Genomic DNA, 17,380 nt, shown 5'->3' with positions numbered 1-17,380 from the left:
GCAAGCCCACAGCATGGCAAAGCCATGCGGAGCAAGCCCACTATTGTTCTTCTTAAGTTTTCTTTTCTTAAGTGGGTTTGATCCAGCAAGGATGGGCTGGGCTGGGCTGTCTGTGTATATGAAGGTGTGTGCATGTAACTTTTGACCCGTATGTCCGATTTTTATGATTGAGGTACCGTTGGAATCCTTGAATGAAGCCCAGTTCAATGCCTTGCCAGCAGTTGTAAAGGTCATGTAAAAAAAGTTTGCGCTGTCTCATCTTTTTTTTAAAGCCAAACCATGTCCATATAGGTCATTAAAAAAAAAAAATAAGTATTTTCCCAATCCATTCAACCCAGTTCAATGCCCAGCTAGCTCAATTCAAACTTCACGTCATGTATAAAGTTATATTACAACATTGAGAAACACGTTCATACTGATATATTGCACATCCACGCAACACGACAATTCAAGTTAAGTTACTCATCATTGCCCGGCAAGAAGTCCACAATAAATTCAATTATCTTGCCACGATCTGTGGAGCTCACAGACAACATTGAATTACTACAGGTTCTGTATGCTATTTAAAGCCCACCTAACGATGAGTCCATTCATGACGGTGTGTTGCAATGCATGCTGGGTGCTGTGCTGTGATTCGACGGCTCGTCACCTGACCCACCAAACAACGAACTAAAGGTAAAAATAAATTGCTACCAAGGCTCCAAATAGCAACACACTTACACCGTAGCATAATGAGGGTATCTACATGTAAACCAAAGCATTGAGAACTGTGTAAATCTACAGGCAGTTTATTAAAAAGAAAAACAGTACCGTTCACTTCACTTTCACATATACAGACGGACGCCATCTTGGGAAAACACAACTCTCTGGGATGTGGCGTAGCCTAAATCTCGCGTGAAACCTTGTTGCCGGAACAGCAGGGAAGAGGCAACAGAATAGCAGCACGAAAGATACAGAGGATACACACGGAATTCGAACGAATTTGAAGACATCGAAGAACGAACCCTTTTAGTTTGATGGACGTCCTTATCAGTCTATGGTCTAACTTATGAACATGTCGGGTCAACGTCAAAGAGAAGTAAGTTAGGCTAACGTAAACGTTAGCTATTTGCTGTTGTCATATGCTATATGCTTTACGTGATGGCCATTTATCACACCATGGGCGTAGATTTAGGGTGGGACGCTCATGACTTGTCCTAACCAATATTTTAAGATGACAAAATGGGCTGTCTGTCAATACATAGGCCTACCCCATAAAAGGCCAGAGTGAAACATTTTAATATTCCCTTTTCCCTTCAGCATACATACAAACCCCTTTTTGTGGTGTGTAGATCAGCTATGCCACCCAAGAAGAAGAAAGGGGACATACGAAGCTTTTTCATAAAGCAGAGTGTAACTAAGCAAAATAACTAGCCACACAAGCTAGCAGTGGTAGTGACCAGGCTTTCAAATTATGCAGATTCTATTATGTGGAAAAATAGTATTAACTGGTGATAGCATATGTTACCCAGGATATTGTTAAAGATAAACCTAGCTTCTGTAATCTTTCAACCAAGGTCAGGAGTATTGATTAGGGGTGTGCAGCACGGTCGCATAGAAGTCGCGCTATCACAATAGATGTTATTACCAAGTCACTGAATGTTAATTAGCCTACCTTAAGTTGAATCTTGGTTTCTATTCTGTTTATGCTATGTATTTCTGAGTGTAGCCTAGGCCTACACAATGCAGAGAAATAAAAGGGAGACCCAAATTCGTTTGAAGGACTGTCATTGCATTGTTATGACACATGCTGTAAAAACGTGTTGGCAATGTGAATAAGTTAACACTGTTGGTTATTCAAATATAATGAATCATTATTTGATAAATAATATCCAAATAACACTATCATATACAATATGGTAGGAGGGTTAAACTCGCTAGCCAAAGGATAGGCTACAAAATGAATGAACCACTTTGTATGCAGGAAAGACAGCATCAAACCACTACAGATGGATGGCAGGTTGAGGAAACCGCATCAGAGCTTCAGGTGAGGTTCTAATTATTAGCCTATGTCAAATTGTCAATTCAGTTGGAGTCAGCAGCATTGCTGTACAATATTAGCCTATGAGATGGAGTAGATTCACTTCTGTATTGTGATATTCTGTATTGCCAACAGTCTGAAATAACAAAGGAAATCACCATTAAGGCACTGGTAGCCTATCTTACAACAAAAGAATTCCAATTACAGTTAAGCAAATACAAATATAATTTAGAGTCGCATAAATTCATAGACATATTCAATCCTAAACTATTGTGCATTTCCATACTCAGTAACATAAATAAAATACTATATATATATATACTATATTATATTATGACTATATAATCTGGGCAAATTTAAAATTTAAGATATGCTTAGCTTCTGTTATCTGAGAAACAAAATTGGCATCTAGTGGTCAAACATTTATTTACGTTCAAACAATTGTTTTCGTCTGCACATATTTCTCTCCAGTCGGAGATGCTAGTTTAACTTTAGAGTACTATAAATAATGAAAGAGGCTATTGTCTATTGACAGTCTTGTCAGTAAAAGTTAGTTGGGGGTTGGGGGATTGGATGTCCCCACCAAAGCTGAGACCAAACCTACGCCCTTGTATCACACTGTTTGCAATGAAGTGAATGGAGTCATTTTAGGTACTACTTTTACGAGGTCTGTAGTTCTGTCAAAATGTATCTTATCATTTAACAGACTACATGGTTATCTTCCTTAGACTTCGTAGATGTAGTTACTACAATTTGGAAGCGAAATTCGAAGTGTAAATATGGTTTTAATGTGTAAACAGACCAACCGCGATTTTGCAATGAAGTGAATGGAGTCATTTTAGGTATACTTTCACGAAGTCTGTAGTTCTGTCAAAATGTATCTTATCTTTGAACAGACTACATGGTTATCTTCCTTAGACTTCGTAGATGTAGTTACTACAATTTGGAAGCGAAATTCGAAGTGTAAATATGGTTTTAATGTGTAAACAGACCAACCGCGATTTTGCAATGAAGTGAATGGAGTCATTTTAGGTACTACTTTCACGAAGTCTATAGTTCTGAAAAAATGTATCTTATCTTTGAACAGACTACATGGTTATCTTAGACTTCGTAGCTGTAGTTACTACAATTTGGAAGCGAAATTCGAAGTGTAAATATGGTTTTAATGTGCAGACCAACCGCGATTTTGCAATGAAGTGAATGGAGTCATTTTAGGTATACTTTCACGAAGTCTGTAGTTCTGTCAAAATGTATCTTATCTTTGAACAGACTACATGGTTATCTTCCTTAGACTTCGTAGATGTAGTTACTACAATTTGGAAGCGAAATTCGAAGTGCAAATATGGTTTAAATGTGTAAACAAGACGCCTGATGTTTAATATATGTTAATGAATGGGCACAGTATTATTGTGTACAGTAATGGGCTATCAGTTCATGTGTTATGTCACATAGGATTTACATAAACTAGTAAACAACAGAAATGTTAAAAGCTGGTATTGTGTTTCCTGAATTCTTACATTGAGGCATTCAAATGAAATGTAATTAAATAGCATATATATACTCTATCAGTGTATGATGCTTGCATTAGGGAAACATCCCAAAACAACGGCACCCATATAATTGCTGTTGTTTTGAGAAGTATTTCTCACTCAAGCATCATGCAAAAACAATGAAACTATTGTAGGCCTAATTATATTTTACATTAGTAAAGCAGTACTCTGATGTGCATGCTTTCACAAACTTTTGTGAACAATCTTAGCACTTTAAACATTGACTGTTTTGAAGTGCATGTATAGCAATATAGTATAAAAATAATAATAATTGTGATATTATTACAATTTGATGGGGGGTGGGAGGAGGGGGTGGGTTCATGTAGGTGCCCTATGACCCCAAAGTATGCCTTGACTGGGCCTCAGGTCAAAGAAGTTTGAGAAAGGCTGATGTAGACGACAAAGCAGCAAGGAGGCGTCGTGTGATCATTTAAACAAGTTTTATGACAAGGTCGATGAGGGTGGGAAAAATCATAAATTTCTGTGCAAACTTTGCCCGCACTTCAGTCACATTGTCTTTTAAGAAAATGCAGTCCATTTTTCGGTTCCAGCAGCCAACAACCTCAGAACTGACCCTTCAGGCCTCTCAGGAGGCGCTGGCCTTCTAACCTAGTGACCACCATAGCAACCAGCATGATTAAGCATGATATGTTAAGTATCAATCATACAGTTGTAAGTTAAAAATAATAAGAGATGGATTAGGATATAAGTGCTCTATTTCTCTCTATTTCTCTCTCTTTGTCTCTTTCTTTTGTGTGTTAGAGAGAGAGCTTTGCTGACTGTTGGCATGATATGGTTGTAATGTAAGAACATTCTTACTTTTAATCTTAGTAAACAATCAGCGCAAACCAAACCAAGTTCATTGGTATTTTGCCAATGGTCATCTTATACTGCTGACAATACTCAGTTGTGTATCATTTTGTATTTCCAACCTTTAGTTCACCATTACAACTGTAAATGTAAACATGGGTTCTCAAAAGAAAAAGAATTATGAAATATATGGCTGTAGGTGGCTGAATGGATGTAGTCCCGATGCAACTAATGACATCTTATCCAGACTTGCTTGTCCACTGGTCGCCAGCTCTTGTTTGGTGTCCTTTGTTTGTATTCAGTAAACAGTGGTGTTGAAATTCAGTGACTGTAACTGCGTGACTGCTTTGGGGAGAGCACAACAAGTCTGCGGCTTAATTGGTGCACTGTGCTCCAGCGTTAATTAATGAACAGGACTGCTCATTCTTCACATTCTCTCACATTGGCTGTTAAATATGGTCCTCTTTCTGAGCACATCAAAAAGAGCCAGTGGAGGCGACGGAGCCAGCAGCACAATGAGCAGTGTTGGATGGCATGCCTTCTCCAGATCTCGTTCTCTCACCTAATTTGAACAAGACAAATAAAACAGACAGCTCAGCAATACAGCCGTGATTGGTCTCAGTGAGATGTGCCAGATTGTTTTGGGTTCCACGTTTTGAGATAAAAGTTCAAAGAAGTTAAAAGAAGACAAGTTTGTTTGGTAACAGTTGTTAAGAATTTCATCATATTACCAAGACACTCGATTATCATTTCTAACCTTTTCACAAAAGTTATGACAAAAGCAATTTCATGCATAACTTTGAAAGGTTGACAAGGTTCAATAGAGATTAGTACAGGTCTCCTGTAAACTATTACCATTTAATTTACCATCAATTTAGTCTTTAGACATTTTGCCTGCTGCAAAGAAAGAAAATCATCAGTATGTTTGAAAAGTGAATTTGGCTGCACTCTTGTGTGTTGAACTGAAACAAGCGTCCCGTTATTGATTGCTACACAGATGTGTGAGGTCTCTCAATTGCGCTGTGTATCTTAATGTCATTCAAGCCTGTGTATACACATGTCAGTATCTGAGGAATTTGTATAAATACCCTCACAACTAATTTGAGTTTAATTCTCAAAGTGTTTGTTAGGATAAAAGTCTGTCCAGCACTCATGATTTGTGGCACCACTTTGTCTGACTGAGGTATTAACAGTGCCGAAGAACACCCGCTAAATATGGAATAATTGTCACAATAATAATATTTTACAATAGTATACCACTGATTATTGAGTACTAATGAGTACCAATAGGCTGCTAATAGTGGTGTTAACAGTTGTTTTTTCTTCCCTAAGTGATCTCTAGTCCATCCACAATCGCATTGATAGCTTGATAAAGAATCCCATTGAATAGTTTGGTCCTTGTGGAGTACTCTGTTGCATGGTTCACTCAACAAACTCAATCAAACTCAAGTTGTCTAAAGTAAACCACTATTGAGTTTCAAGCTTGGTATTTTAGTGCCACTGCCACTGCCGCCACCTCCAACACCATCACCACCACCACTCCCTGACAAACAAGAAAGGGAAAAAAAAGAAGGAAAACAGCAGCAAGCATCTGTGGCATGCTGCTTAATTTGAGTTCATGTCTCTTCAAAGGGTCACTTTTAGATGGGTCAGGTTCTTCCCTGGTTCTCAGGAGCTGGACGGAGGTAAGAAGGCCCTCTCCTGGGACTAAAGGCATGCCACTGGCGAGCCCACTAATTTTACGCTATTTCTCGGTTTCTGTAGCCTTCCATCCCATTGTACCATTCACAGCAGCGAGGTTGCATTTATCTGTTCTTTTTATCCTTTTCTTTTTCTCTCTGAAATGAGGATCCATTCTTAAGATGAGATCAAAGTGTCTATTGATCACTAAGAGAGTTGAGGGGTGAAGTCTGTCACAGCACTTCAGCCAGTCAGCCCCAAGTTTCAATTTTGATTTAATGAGGCCTGCTCAACTCCCCTGTGTGTAGACACAGGGACGTACTCTCATGTTAGTGATTCTCAGGATAAAACATTTCTCCCCCAACATGCTAATTGTAAATGCTTTCAAGATGGGTTATGATTGAAAGGCAATTTGGTTTAACACAACATGCTGATAAAAGTTAATCTCCTGAAAGATGCATGAGTTCCAAGATTTTTTTTTCTCCTAATGATTATGCTTATTGTGCTTAGAGTTCAGTGTGGATATTCATCAGTGTACCAATTCTCTCCAAAGAGCCATCCATTTTTCATCAAGAACCTTTCTTTACAAATAATCACAAACAAAGCGAACAAGAAAGGTTTCATTGTTTAGGTAATCATTGGCAAATTTTATGTCATGGAGAAACAGAGTGGACTCCAAACCAATGTATTACAAAAAGACAAAAACAAAAACAAAAAAATTATAATATCTTGGACAGGGCAGATCATCAGTTGCCAAAGTATTCTCTGTCTGTAAAAGATGAGATTCCGAAAAGCAGCGGGACATGTAGAACACCTTTGCTTTATGGCTCTGAGGACAGACGGACATTTCTCTCACTGTCTCCTCAGTCTCTTCAGCACCAGCAAGCCTATTTGCATGCATTGTCCTCAAAAGAGTTAATCTATGGGTTTGGCAAGTAGAGAAAAACAGAATTACTTGAGCCCCACACCCCCTCCCTAACACAATTTCTCTCTCTCTTTTTGTGTCCCCCACCCCTCTCTCTCTCTCTCTCTCTCTCCCCTCTGTCCCGTTTGAAGGAGATGAGAGTTGGCAGGCCAGGAGAGTGCTGAAGATTAATGGTGTGAAGGGGGACTCTGACAGCCTTTCCGCTAGCCGCAGCTCTCCTGGGTGGCCCAATTGGTCTTGGATGTCACTTTTGCTACTTAATCTCGGGTATGCGAAACAGGCTGACGTGCCTGGAGAACTCCTGCCTGTCCATTTCTGTATAGACATCAACCTGAGAGACAGATAAAAGGGATTTTTACAGGAGCACACCACCCCATAAGATACACCATCACTTGGCCCCCTGCTCTCTGTTGCTCTCGTTCTCATATTTTTTTTTCTCTCTCTCTCTCTCTCTTGCCTCTAAAACATCCAAAAGTTACTTGCTCTGGCCAGCAATCATTATTAATTCTTCAGTTCAAATGAGATCACAGCACCCATTGTTTGGTGCTCAGGCTCATTAAAAAATGATGATCTCTTTAATTGTAATGACAGCACTAACAGCGACTGGCCCTATTGACTGCACAAAGAGAGCTGTTCAACTATTAATTCAGACACATAATACCCTGGTGTCAAATAAACAAAAGCAGCCAATTTCTTAGCGGCTAGGTTCAACAACATTAGACTGTTCACCAAACTAAACACAACTGTCTCCTCCACCTGAAACTTAACACTAGAACGTGTTGCTCCACTGAGCCACATCCAAGAAGCGTTGAGACTAATCTGAGTCTGTTTGCCAGTTGAGTTCATGTATGGAACGGATGGATTCCTAGACAGATTACTGTTCTGCAGACGCTAATTTCTCATGAGCGATTGTCTGACTGGAGACAGACTCTGGCTGATAGGAATAAACTCTGGCACATCATCAAATTAGAATGGGCAGGATGTTGATAGCCTCATGCAATGGGAGTGCAATAAGCCGTCCCTGCTCATTTACTCTGAGAAGAGTTTTATTTACATATGGGTCTTTCTTTTTATGTTTGTATTTATAGTGCAAGATTATTTTTTCTCTTTATTTCCCTCTTGCATTGTCTCCCTCTCTCACACAAAAGCATGTAAGAAAATAATAAGAAAAGCATGTAATCCCTACAAGTCTATTCGTTACATGCAACAATTTTTGAAGAAAACTATTCTACTGTGACTAAAGCCAGCTCAATATAAATATGGCAAAATTATATATATACAGGAAGTAAAATGTAGCAACTCAGTGGAAATGAGATCCAAATGATGAACATAAACCACACAATCCGTATATCAAAATATTTTTTTTTGTTTTGTTTTATATTTTTTACTTTACTTAATATAGGCTAATATGTATTTATGACCAGGACTCTTTCTTGTAACCTCTTGAAAATTAACATTCAGAGTGTATGGTGCAGTTTCCGTGTTAATCATCCCAAAAATATTTCCAGAATGTGTCCTTGGAGCAATTCTCTGTCGCAAAAAGTAAAATAATCCACAGAACAAATAAGAATGTAAGATAATATGACTACTGTTACTCAGTTTGAAAATGATTTTCTCTACAAAAAACACATCCAGATGTTTATTTACAGGGACGATTACACATTACAAAACAGTGTCTTAGATTTGGGAACTCAATGAGCCTTTTATGTTATTTCAGTGACACATGTTCAAAATTATTTCATCCCATCAACTATATTTCCCAAACATCATTCCGTAGAATATGATTCAGTCTTTATCAAATTCCTCCTTTGGCAACTATTAACAAAACCTGATAATAGGACCTGATAACAGGAAGTGAATTTGAAAATGCACCTTAACAACCAACAAATAATAAATGTGCCAATGTGTCATAGTTTATACACTAACCCAAAAAAATGAACAATGTTTACTGAGTCATATGGGGAATTTGCAATTGTGGCACATCAAAGGTACTGGCCCCTGTGAAGTGGTCATTTCCCAGCAGACCTTCCTCCCTGGGACCCAGACTGAGCTCGTCTGAATTGGGTCCTTCCATGACCTTTGTGACTTTTAACCCTAATCCCCACCACCTTAAACCCTCTTTCTGTCAGTCACCATAAGCCTATTCCCATTATCTAACCCCACTTGTCTCATAGGCGACGCTGTAAAACCTCAGCCATGCTGTGCCGCGCTCTTTGCCTGCCTGCCTGCCCAACAAGGCTGTAACTGTATCCCCCTTCGCTACACCACCACTGATCCGCTCTTCGGAAACAGCCCTCGTCCCATAATCCAACTTTAACTCTTTTCACCCTCCCACCCCACACACACACACACACACACACACACACACACACACACACACATATCCCATGAAAGGTGTTTGGAGAGGAGGCGGTGTAGGTGGATATGTGTGTGTGTGGTGTGATTGGCACGTACCTGTGTTAGTTATTGTGATACCTATCACTGCACTAGTCCCGACAGCAGGAAGGTGAGGGGAATAACAGGGCTTTCCCACTCCTATCACTGAAGGGCTACAGTTACAATCCCAACTGTCTCAGACAGACATCTGCACATGTACACACACAAACACACACACACACACAAACAAACACAGAGACATGTACACAATCTCTCTTTCTCTCTCTTACACACACACACACACACACAAACAAACACACATACACTCACAAACAAACACAGACATGTACACAAGCTCTCTCTCTCTCGACACACACACACACACACACACACACACACACACACACACACACACACATAAACATGTACACAATCTCTCTCTCTCGACACACACACCCACATACACGATACGTTCTCAACCACAAAAACCTACACAACACTATAGAATTAGCTCACTCAGACACCCTAATTGTAACGTGGTCATCCATTACTGTAAAATTGCTTTTATAAGTGCTCTCTCCTCTCTGTAATTAGTAAATAAAGCAGAATTGAAGCTGGCTATAATACTAGTTTGCACACACATGTATCTAATGCCCAGAATGTTTTGTGGTTGTGTTAGAAATAGTTATGGATCAAATATCAAACCAAATATTTGGTCTGCATTTGGGATTCAATTTGGGAACTTGTTGAGACTTTTATGTTATTTCAGTGACACAGCACTGTATGAAATAACATAAAAGTCTCAATCAACTACATGTCCCAAACATCATTCCGTGGAATATGAATATGATATCAACAAAGGTCACCAAGACCTGATAACAGGATGTGAATTGTGAATGTATCTAATTTGTCATGGTTGTGAAAGAAATAGTTATGGATCAAGTATCAAACCAAATATTTGATCAGCATCCATTCATTTCACTAAATTTGACAGAGAAAATAGTGTTGTTGGTCAAAGAAGTATCCATTCGACTGTTTTTAATTCTACCTTGCAGACCAAATATGGCTCCAGCTTCCTCCACAGAAATTCCGACAGGATTCAGAGTGAGGAACATGTGCGTTAGGGAGGCAGGTGTCTTCTGTTGGTAGAAGTAATCTGTTTACAGGACCGGGACTTTGAAACGAACAAGTTGTTTTTCTTTTTCTCTTTCTTCCTGTGTTTTTTTCTCCTTTCTTCATGTGGTAGAGTTTGTGTTTGAGTGCCGAAAGCTGCCCACATAGTGACGTCACTGAGGCAGCTTTCTGGTGTAAACTGTTTGGATTCAATGAAATAATCCACCTACAGAGCTTGGACCAGTGCCTCACGAGACATCAAACACACACAATTTGGATTTTTAAAGACACATTTGTGAAAGACCAATTAAATATTTACAAGTCAATAACGATTGACAAATTAACTGTTCACTTGTCCGATCCTTATGTGTTGTTGCATCTTGTCCACCAATACGCTTATCCAGTCACAGCTGGACAAAGAAAATCTATTTTTAATGAGTACTTTTTCCTTGGGAATGCAACATGGTGGAGCGTTACAGTTATGATGGCTGCAGAACACATACAGCAGAACACACACACACACACACACAGAGAGAGAGAGAGAGACATGCACACACAATCTCATATACAAACAGAAAGGATTTTTGGATAACATCCAAAAATCACATAAAACAAATCTTTCATAAAAGTTCTTTGCAATTCATCTTTTTCACCTACAACCAGATGCTCACAGACCTACTTCAGTACCTTCAAGGTACAGAGCACACGGAACTAGTCTGGCAGAGGCACTGAACTCAGACCAGACGATACCAGCCTCTGAAAGTCTGATGAAGCCGGACCCGATGATACCTTATGTGAAAGACTGGATCTTCAGACGAGCCTTCTGGCCTGCTAGGAGACCTACACAGGCAGTAAGCCACGTTCTGGCCAGAGGAGGCCCGAGTTTTTCTCATTTTCCCCAGGACTGATGGGGGTGACTGAGACCTCCCCAGTGCAGACGTCTTGATTGACATGTTCCCTCTGTGGACAAGAGGTGTGTGTGGGGGGCAGGGGTTGGATATGGAGAAGTGTGTTTGGTGGGCTCGCGGGACCGCGTCCCCCGGGAGTGACCCAAGCCCCCTTTTTCCCCGTCCCCCTCCTCTTTCGGACAACAAAGGCGGGTGAGTGATGTTTGTCTTCAGGCCAGGAGTCGGTTCCGTGGGCTTCTGATGTGTTGGCCACCTGGGAGGGCTTCATCCCAGCACCCCTAGCCTCTCAATCACCACACTGACACGGAGCAGAGAGGGAGGAGGAGGGGGGGATGAGTAAAGAAGAAGAAAAGAGGAGAAGAGAAACAGGAGAGGAAGACCAGTGGGAGGAGGAGGACGAAAGGAGTAGTAGCACAAACACTGGCTGAGTGGCGGACCTCCTGCACGAACAACACAGGGGACGGCACCCCTGGTGGAAGATGGAACATGTTTACGCACCAGGGGCTCAGTGTGGGTTCCCCTCCATGCCCCCCCCCCCCCCCCCCATCGGACCCCCCAGACCCCAGTTCTTCATTTGTTCACACGCCAGCCTGGGCCAGAGACCAGGGAGACACATTTCTCCATATGTGGCAGATATGGAAGGCATGGCCGCCATTAGCAAGAAGCCATTCAGATGTTTTCACCATCTCTCTCGCTCAGTCAGACAGCACTCATCCACACTCTGGTGGACATCTGAAGGGTGTTAAGTGGATCGTAAACGTTTTACATGCCAAGGTCATAACGTTCACATTATTTGGAAGTGGATTCAAAATAAAAATGTCTCTTCTAGATGTATAACGTTATTAAGAGGATGAAATCGAGACAGGAAGCCCGAAGCCTTCAGACAAAAACACTTAAAAACAAAGTATTCAGTAACAAGGAGACCATCATAAATTGCACAACATAAAGAGGCAGAAAAAAAAAATATTCTGTCAAATAAACTTTAACAGCTTCAAAGCATTTCCACTTAAAGTCCAATAAAAGCAGGGCACATCACAGTGATGACAATGTTGGACTGTTGTTGACATGATGTAATGTCCTCAGGTATGCGACACAGTGATTAATGACTTAGAGTGAGTCATTTATCTTCATATTTACTAAATGTCAAATGCTAAAACCATAATGGCAGCTGTATATCATTTTCATTTAGTGCCGCATGGAGAAATCAGGACCACATCCCTTTTCTACAAGTCAGGAAACTGTCAAAGAAATTGTACAGCAGTATTAAGCAGATTTAAGCTGGGGTTTGAGGAAAATTGAGGGGTCCATATGTCAACATATTAAGGACAAGTTAAGCCCCCTCGCACACGCACACACACATTACAGCAGTGTTCATTTCCAGGGGGAAGCTAAGATATATACAAGCTTTTTAAAACGTTGTGACACCCAGTCACCCATAGCGGCTATTTACACATTTTCATGAACAGATGTGAAATAGGATCCCCACGCTGTATGGGCCAGTTCCCATGGCGTGCAAATCAGTGTTGTAAAGAGGACAGAGCAGAGGCTAAACCGACGAGTGTTTGAGAACAACATGCATTAGGGCCTGTGCCCTTTCGCCCGTCCCAACTCAAGCCTCGGTACTCAGGCAAGCCACCTAAGACGACCTTGGTTGTCAAATCAACGCCTCTCTTGAACTATACTATCAGGCTAGTTTATGCATGCAAAGGGCGCAACTGAACACCTTTAAAATGTTTGTCTTGCCGCGGTGCGTGCGTGTTAGAGAATGTTTGAGTGCCACTGTGTGTGGGTGGGTTGGGGCCATGGTGGACACTAACAATACCAACAAGAAAAGCGTGGTACATTTCCTGTTTCATTTTGAGTAGAAAAAGCAAACTCACACCGGTAGTAGGAGTTTTTTGAGGTCAGAAGAAAGGCCACAGGCCGAAGCGTGAGTGCGCTAGAGTGTGAGGTCTCCTTTTGTTTACCAATATTACACATCACGTGACTCCTACGGTGTGCGTTTGCTTTTTCTACTCAGACATTTACTGTTTCACCAAAACAAGAGAAATAGAAAATAGACAAATGCACAAATCTTGCACGCCACGCTATTGGGCTATCATGGGATCATACCAACATTTACAAGCATTTGCAGACCCTGGCGATGACATGGCTCTGAGCTCTCACACATGGCAGTTAACTCTGAAATGGATATGACCGTGATAAGCCTCAGATAGGCACCAGGGTCATTTCAAAGCCAGTAGTCATCAACATTAAAAGAAAAAAAAAGAAAAATGTCCTTTGTTTGTTTGTAATAGAAGGCACACATTCTTGATAGTAGTTGCCACATGTTGAACATGATGATTATTCAGGCTTACAGAATGATGGTTGTTCAAAACTGCTGAAGCAGTCTAAGATCTCGACAAGGGAGAGATTTCACAATAAAGCACACAATTCATCCCAGTTCATCTGATCATTCCAAGTGTGATCTTAAAGATCTTCTAAAGAAACAGACAAACTTCTCCTAAGATAAGATGGCAGTTAACCTGACGTCATCATAACTCAATTCTAGTCAGAATTTGAGTCTGATACTGCTCCTTTGGGATGTAATTATGGTGCGTGTTTCAACCGATACAAGGGTTCTTCTTCTCCACAAATGCCTTATCATTGTTTTTTGGTTATCGCGCTATCAATATCTTGTACAACTGACGTGATAGTGAAATCTAAATGTCTACCTTTTAGAAACAGTATTTTTGTTAGGAGGAACCGGGAAGTTTTAAACACTTTTTTTAATTTAAATGTCACTTACAAAGACATTGTACCATACTGAAAGCTAATATTTTGTCACTAGCAACCGACATCTGCCCTCTGTCAAACACGTTGCATTTTCAGCTCTGAACAAAACCGTTCAGGAGTTCTTGTCCGAACCGTGACTCCGAACAGCTCTGGTTCGGCCATAGTTGCTCCACATCAGAACAAGTCCAGACCAAACTTCCCAACCTCAAATGTTGCAGATGGCGGTCATTTAAGGTCCACATTTACAAAAAAGTTTTTAGGAGTTTTTTTTTTGTTTTCAAAACTCTTAGGGGGTATGTTCGGAAGTGAACCCACCCCCCCAAACCACACACACACACTCACTGATACACACACACACACATTGATTACATTGGATCAGTGGAACCCTGTAGTTGGAGATGGATGTGGAGAGAAACGTCTGCTATTCTTCCACAGGGGGCAGGCGAGACAGGGCGGCCACTGCAGACAGACTGCCAGGCAGACGGACAGACAGCCTGTTGAAATGATGCTGCAAAAACACCCATGTCCTCGGTGTGAGTGTTGGAGGAGGATCCTGCAGAAAAAAAAGAGCTGTTCTGGTGAGAAGCAAACGCACTGTGTTTTCATATCCTCCCCTGCACTGCTTTGTGTGTTTGTCTTGTAAACGAGAAGGTGCTCCCCGCGGAGCCACGCGTTAGCTTTTCAGATAAGCGCTCACCCCGGGGGCGGAGGTGGCACCGTAACTTGGGCCTGTGGCCAAACAGAAGTAATGGGGAATTGCTCTGTCGCCTGCTTTGCATCGAACACCCCCACCTCCCCACATAACCACCTTACCCCCCCCCCCCACACACACACACACACACACACACATACACATACACATACACATACACATACACACACACACACACACACACCAAAAATGATCCTCTTTTGTCAAGGCTGCGTGGAGTCTCAGAGAGGGCCACCACGGTCGAAACCACCCTGGCCTAGCCTGCGTGCCTTTCCGCCTCAACAACTGTTTGGCGGCTTGCTGGTGTATAAATCTCCTTTGAACTCGCCTGGCAGCAGCCCGATCAGAAAAAAAAAAAGGAAAAAAGAAAAAGAAAAAAAACAAAACAATGGTGTCCAAATATAGCTCACTGTCTAGACAAGGCGTGGGGAAACTCTGCCAGGTCCACCTAGAGATGTAAATGACATGCTAATGTTGTTTTGCCACCATGGGCACGCTGCTGCAGACAGCCGTGCGAGAGCTGTGTGCCAGACAGGGGGCTTTCTCTTTTTTTCCTTTCTTTCTTTCTTTCTTTCTTTCATTCTTTCTTTCTGCCCTCTCCTCTCTTCCCTCGCTGGCTCGCTCTCCCTCCCTCCATACTCTCTTTTCCTCCTCTCCTGCCCAGTAGCAGTCAAGCGCTGCCACTAGCCAGACAGCCAGCCAGCCACAACAAGCACCCCGCAGCCGTGCGGTTATGCGATCCACCGCAGGGGTTGGTGTGTGTGTGTGTTTGGATGCGGTGCGTTCGCTGGTAGAGTTACCGTGCTATTGACTCAAAGTCTGATCAAACTGAAATTAGATCATGGAAAGAAAAAGTGACTGGCATGTGTCTGTGATTGTGTGTGTGTGTGTGCATGCATGTTTGAATAACTGAAGTGTGTGTGTGTGTGTGTATGTTTCCCTGTGTTTTGTTTTCTTGTACGTGAATGAGTGTTTGTGTGTGTGTGTGTGCATATGTGTTTCGCTGTGTGTCAGACTCACCTGCACATGAGTTGACCTATTTGCATGTGTGTATTCATGGGAGCAGTGCCTTCGGGTGACTGTGCCAGTGTTCGTCTGGGCACATATGTGCATTCCGATGAATACTGGTGTGTGTATGCATGGGAACATACAACCCTGTTTCTCAGTGTATCAATATGTTTGCATTCCACATATGCACACACTTCCTTGAGTCTTGAGTGTATCTTTACCTTGTGTGTGTGTGTGTGTGTGAGTGTGTGTAGGTGTATGTGTGTGTACAGGCATGACCCTATGCATGTGTATGTGTTTGTGTGTGTGTGTGTGTGTGTGTGTGTGTGAGAGAGAGAGAGAGAGTTTTGCTCTAATCTCCCTGGCAGGTCTGCTCTTGAATGTGTGGCATCAGCGCAGGGAGGCAGCAAGGAAGGTGTGTGTGTATGTGTCTCTGTGTGTGTGTGTGTGTGTGTCTCTGTGTGTGTGTGTGTGTGTGTGTGTGTGTGTGTGTGTGTGTGTGTGTGTGTGTGTGTGTGTGTGTGTGTGTGTGTGTGTGTGCTGGTGGGCTCAGTCCGGCGTGACCAAAGTGAAGCAGGATGCCAGAGGGGGAGTGAGGCAGCAGCGCAGCATGGAGCAGCACAGGTTCTTTTCTGAGCAGCGCTGCGCTGCGGCCACCGCCACCGAGGAGGAGGAGGAGGAGGAGGAGGAGGAGGGAGCAGACAGGAGAGGAGAAATGGAGGAGAGGAGAGGAGTGGAGAGAAGGAGAGGGCAGCAGACTGGAGAGAGACGTGTCTGGCCTGCCGCTCCGCTCTGGCCAGCCCAGCCAGCCACTGGAAAACAGGATCAAAGAGTCGCCCGGGCAACCTGCGCGACACACATTGTGTTCGAGCAACACGGTTAATTTGAAAAGGGGGAAGAGAGCGGAGGGGATAGAGAGACCGACAGAGGAAGGAAAAGAAATTAGACTTCTACACTAGAAAGTTCACCCCACTTAAGACCGAAAGAAAAAAAGGCAGAAAGAAAGGAAAGAAAGAAAGAAAGAAAACAGGAAACTTTTTGGAAGGATGCTTTCTGTTGTAAAAGCTGTAATTTCTCCATCTATGAAATACAATAAAAAACACAACAGGTTGGTATTTCTACTACAGCTATGTAACTGACTAGATACAGAATATGAAATCACAGAAGACAGTTACATATCTCATATCAGTTAATTGTAGGACACAGATCTCCCACCATGCAGTCCACAAATTGTACAAACAAATCATTTTACAGAGCCTATGGGGAAAGCTATACAATGAAAGGCACACAATGATCAGGCGTGTGTTTTTCACACATTATTTATTGTCATTTGAGGAAGGTTTGCTGTAAACATACACCAGAATGAGCTGGACAGGGACCAAGTCTTGGCAGTGATAGAGGGGCACCTCTATGCCTTACTGAGGCCATTCCAGCTCCGACTCCTAAACTAACAGAACAGGTATACACACTTACGGTGCATCTGCGCCAGCCTTATAAAAACAC

The sequence above is a fragment of the Alosa pseudoharengus genome, unplaced genomic scaffold, assembly GCF_046254945.1.
Source record: "Alosa pseudoharengus isolate Yale_2024_CS ecotype anadromous, Long Island Sound unplaced genomic scaffold, YU_APseudo_1.1 YU_APseudo_1.1_scf_6, whole genome shotgun sequence".
NCBI classification, from domain to species: Eukaryota; Metazoa; Chordata; class Actinopteri; order Clupeiformes; family Clupeidae; genus Alosa; species Alosa pseudoharengus.
This window is presented reverse-complemented; position numbering follows the sequence as displayed.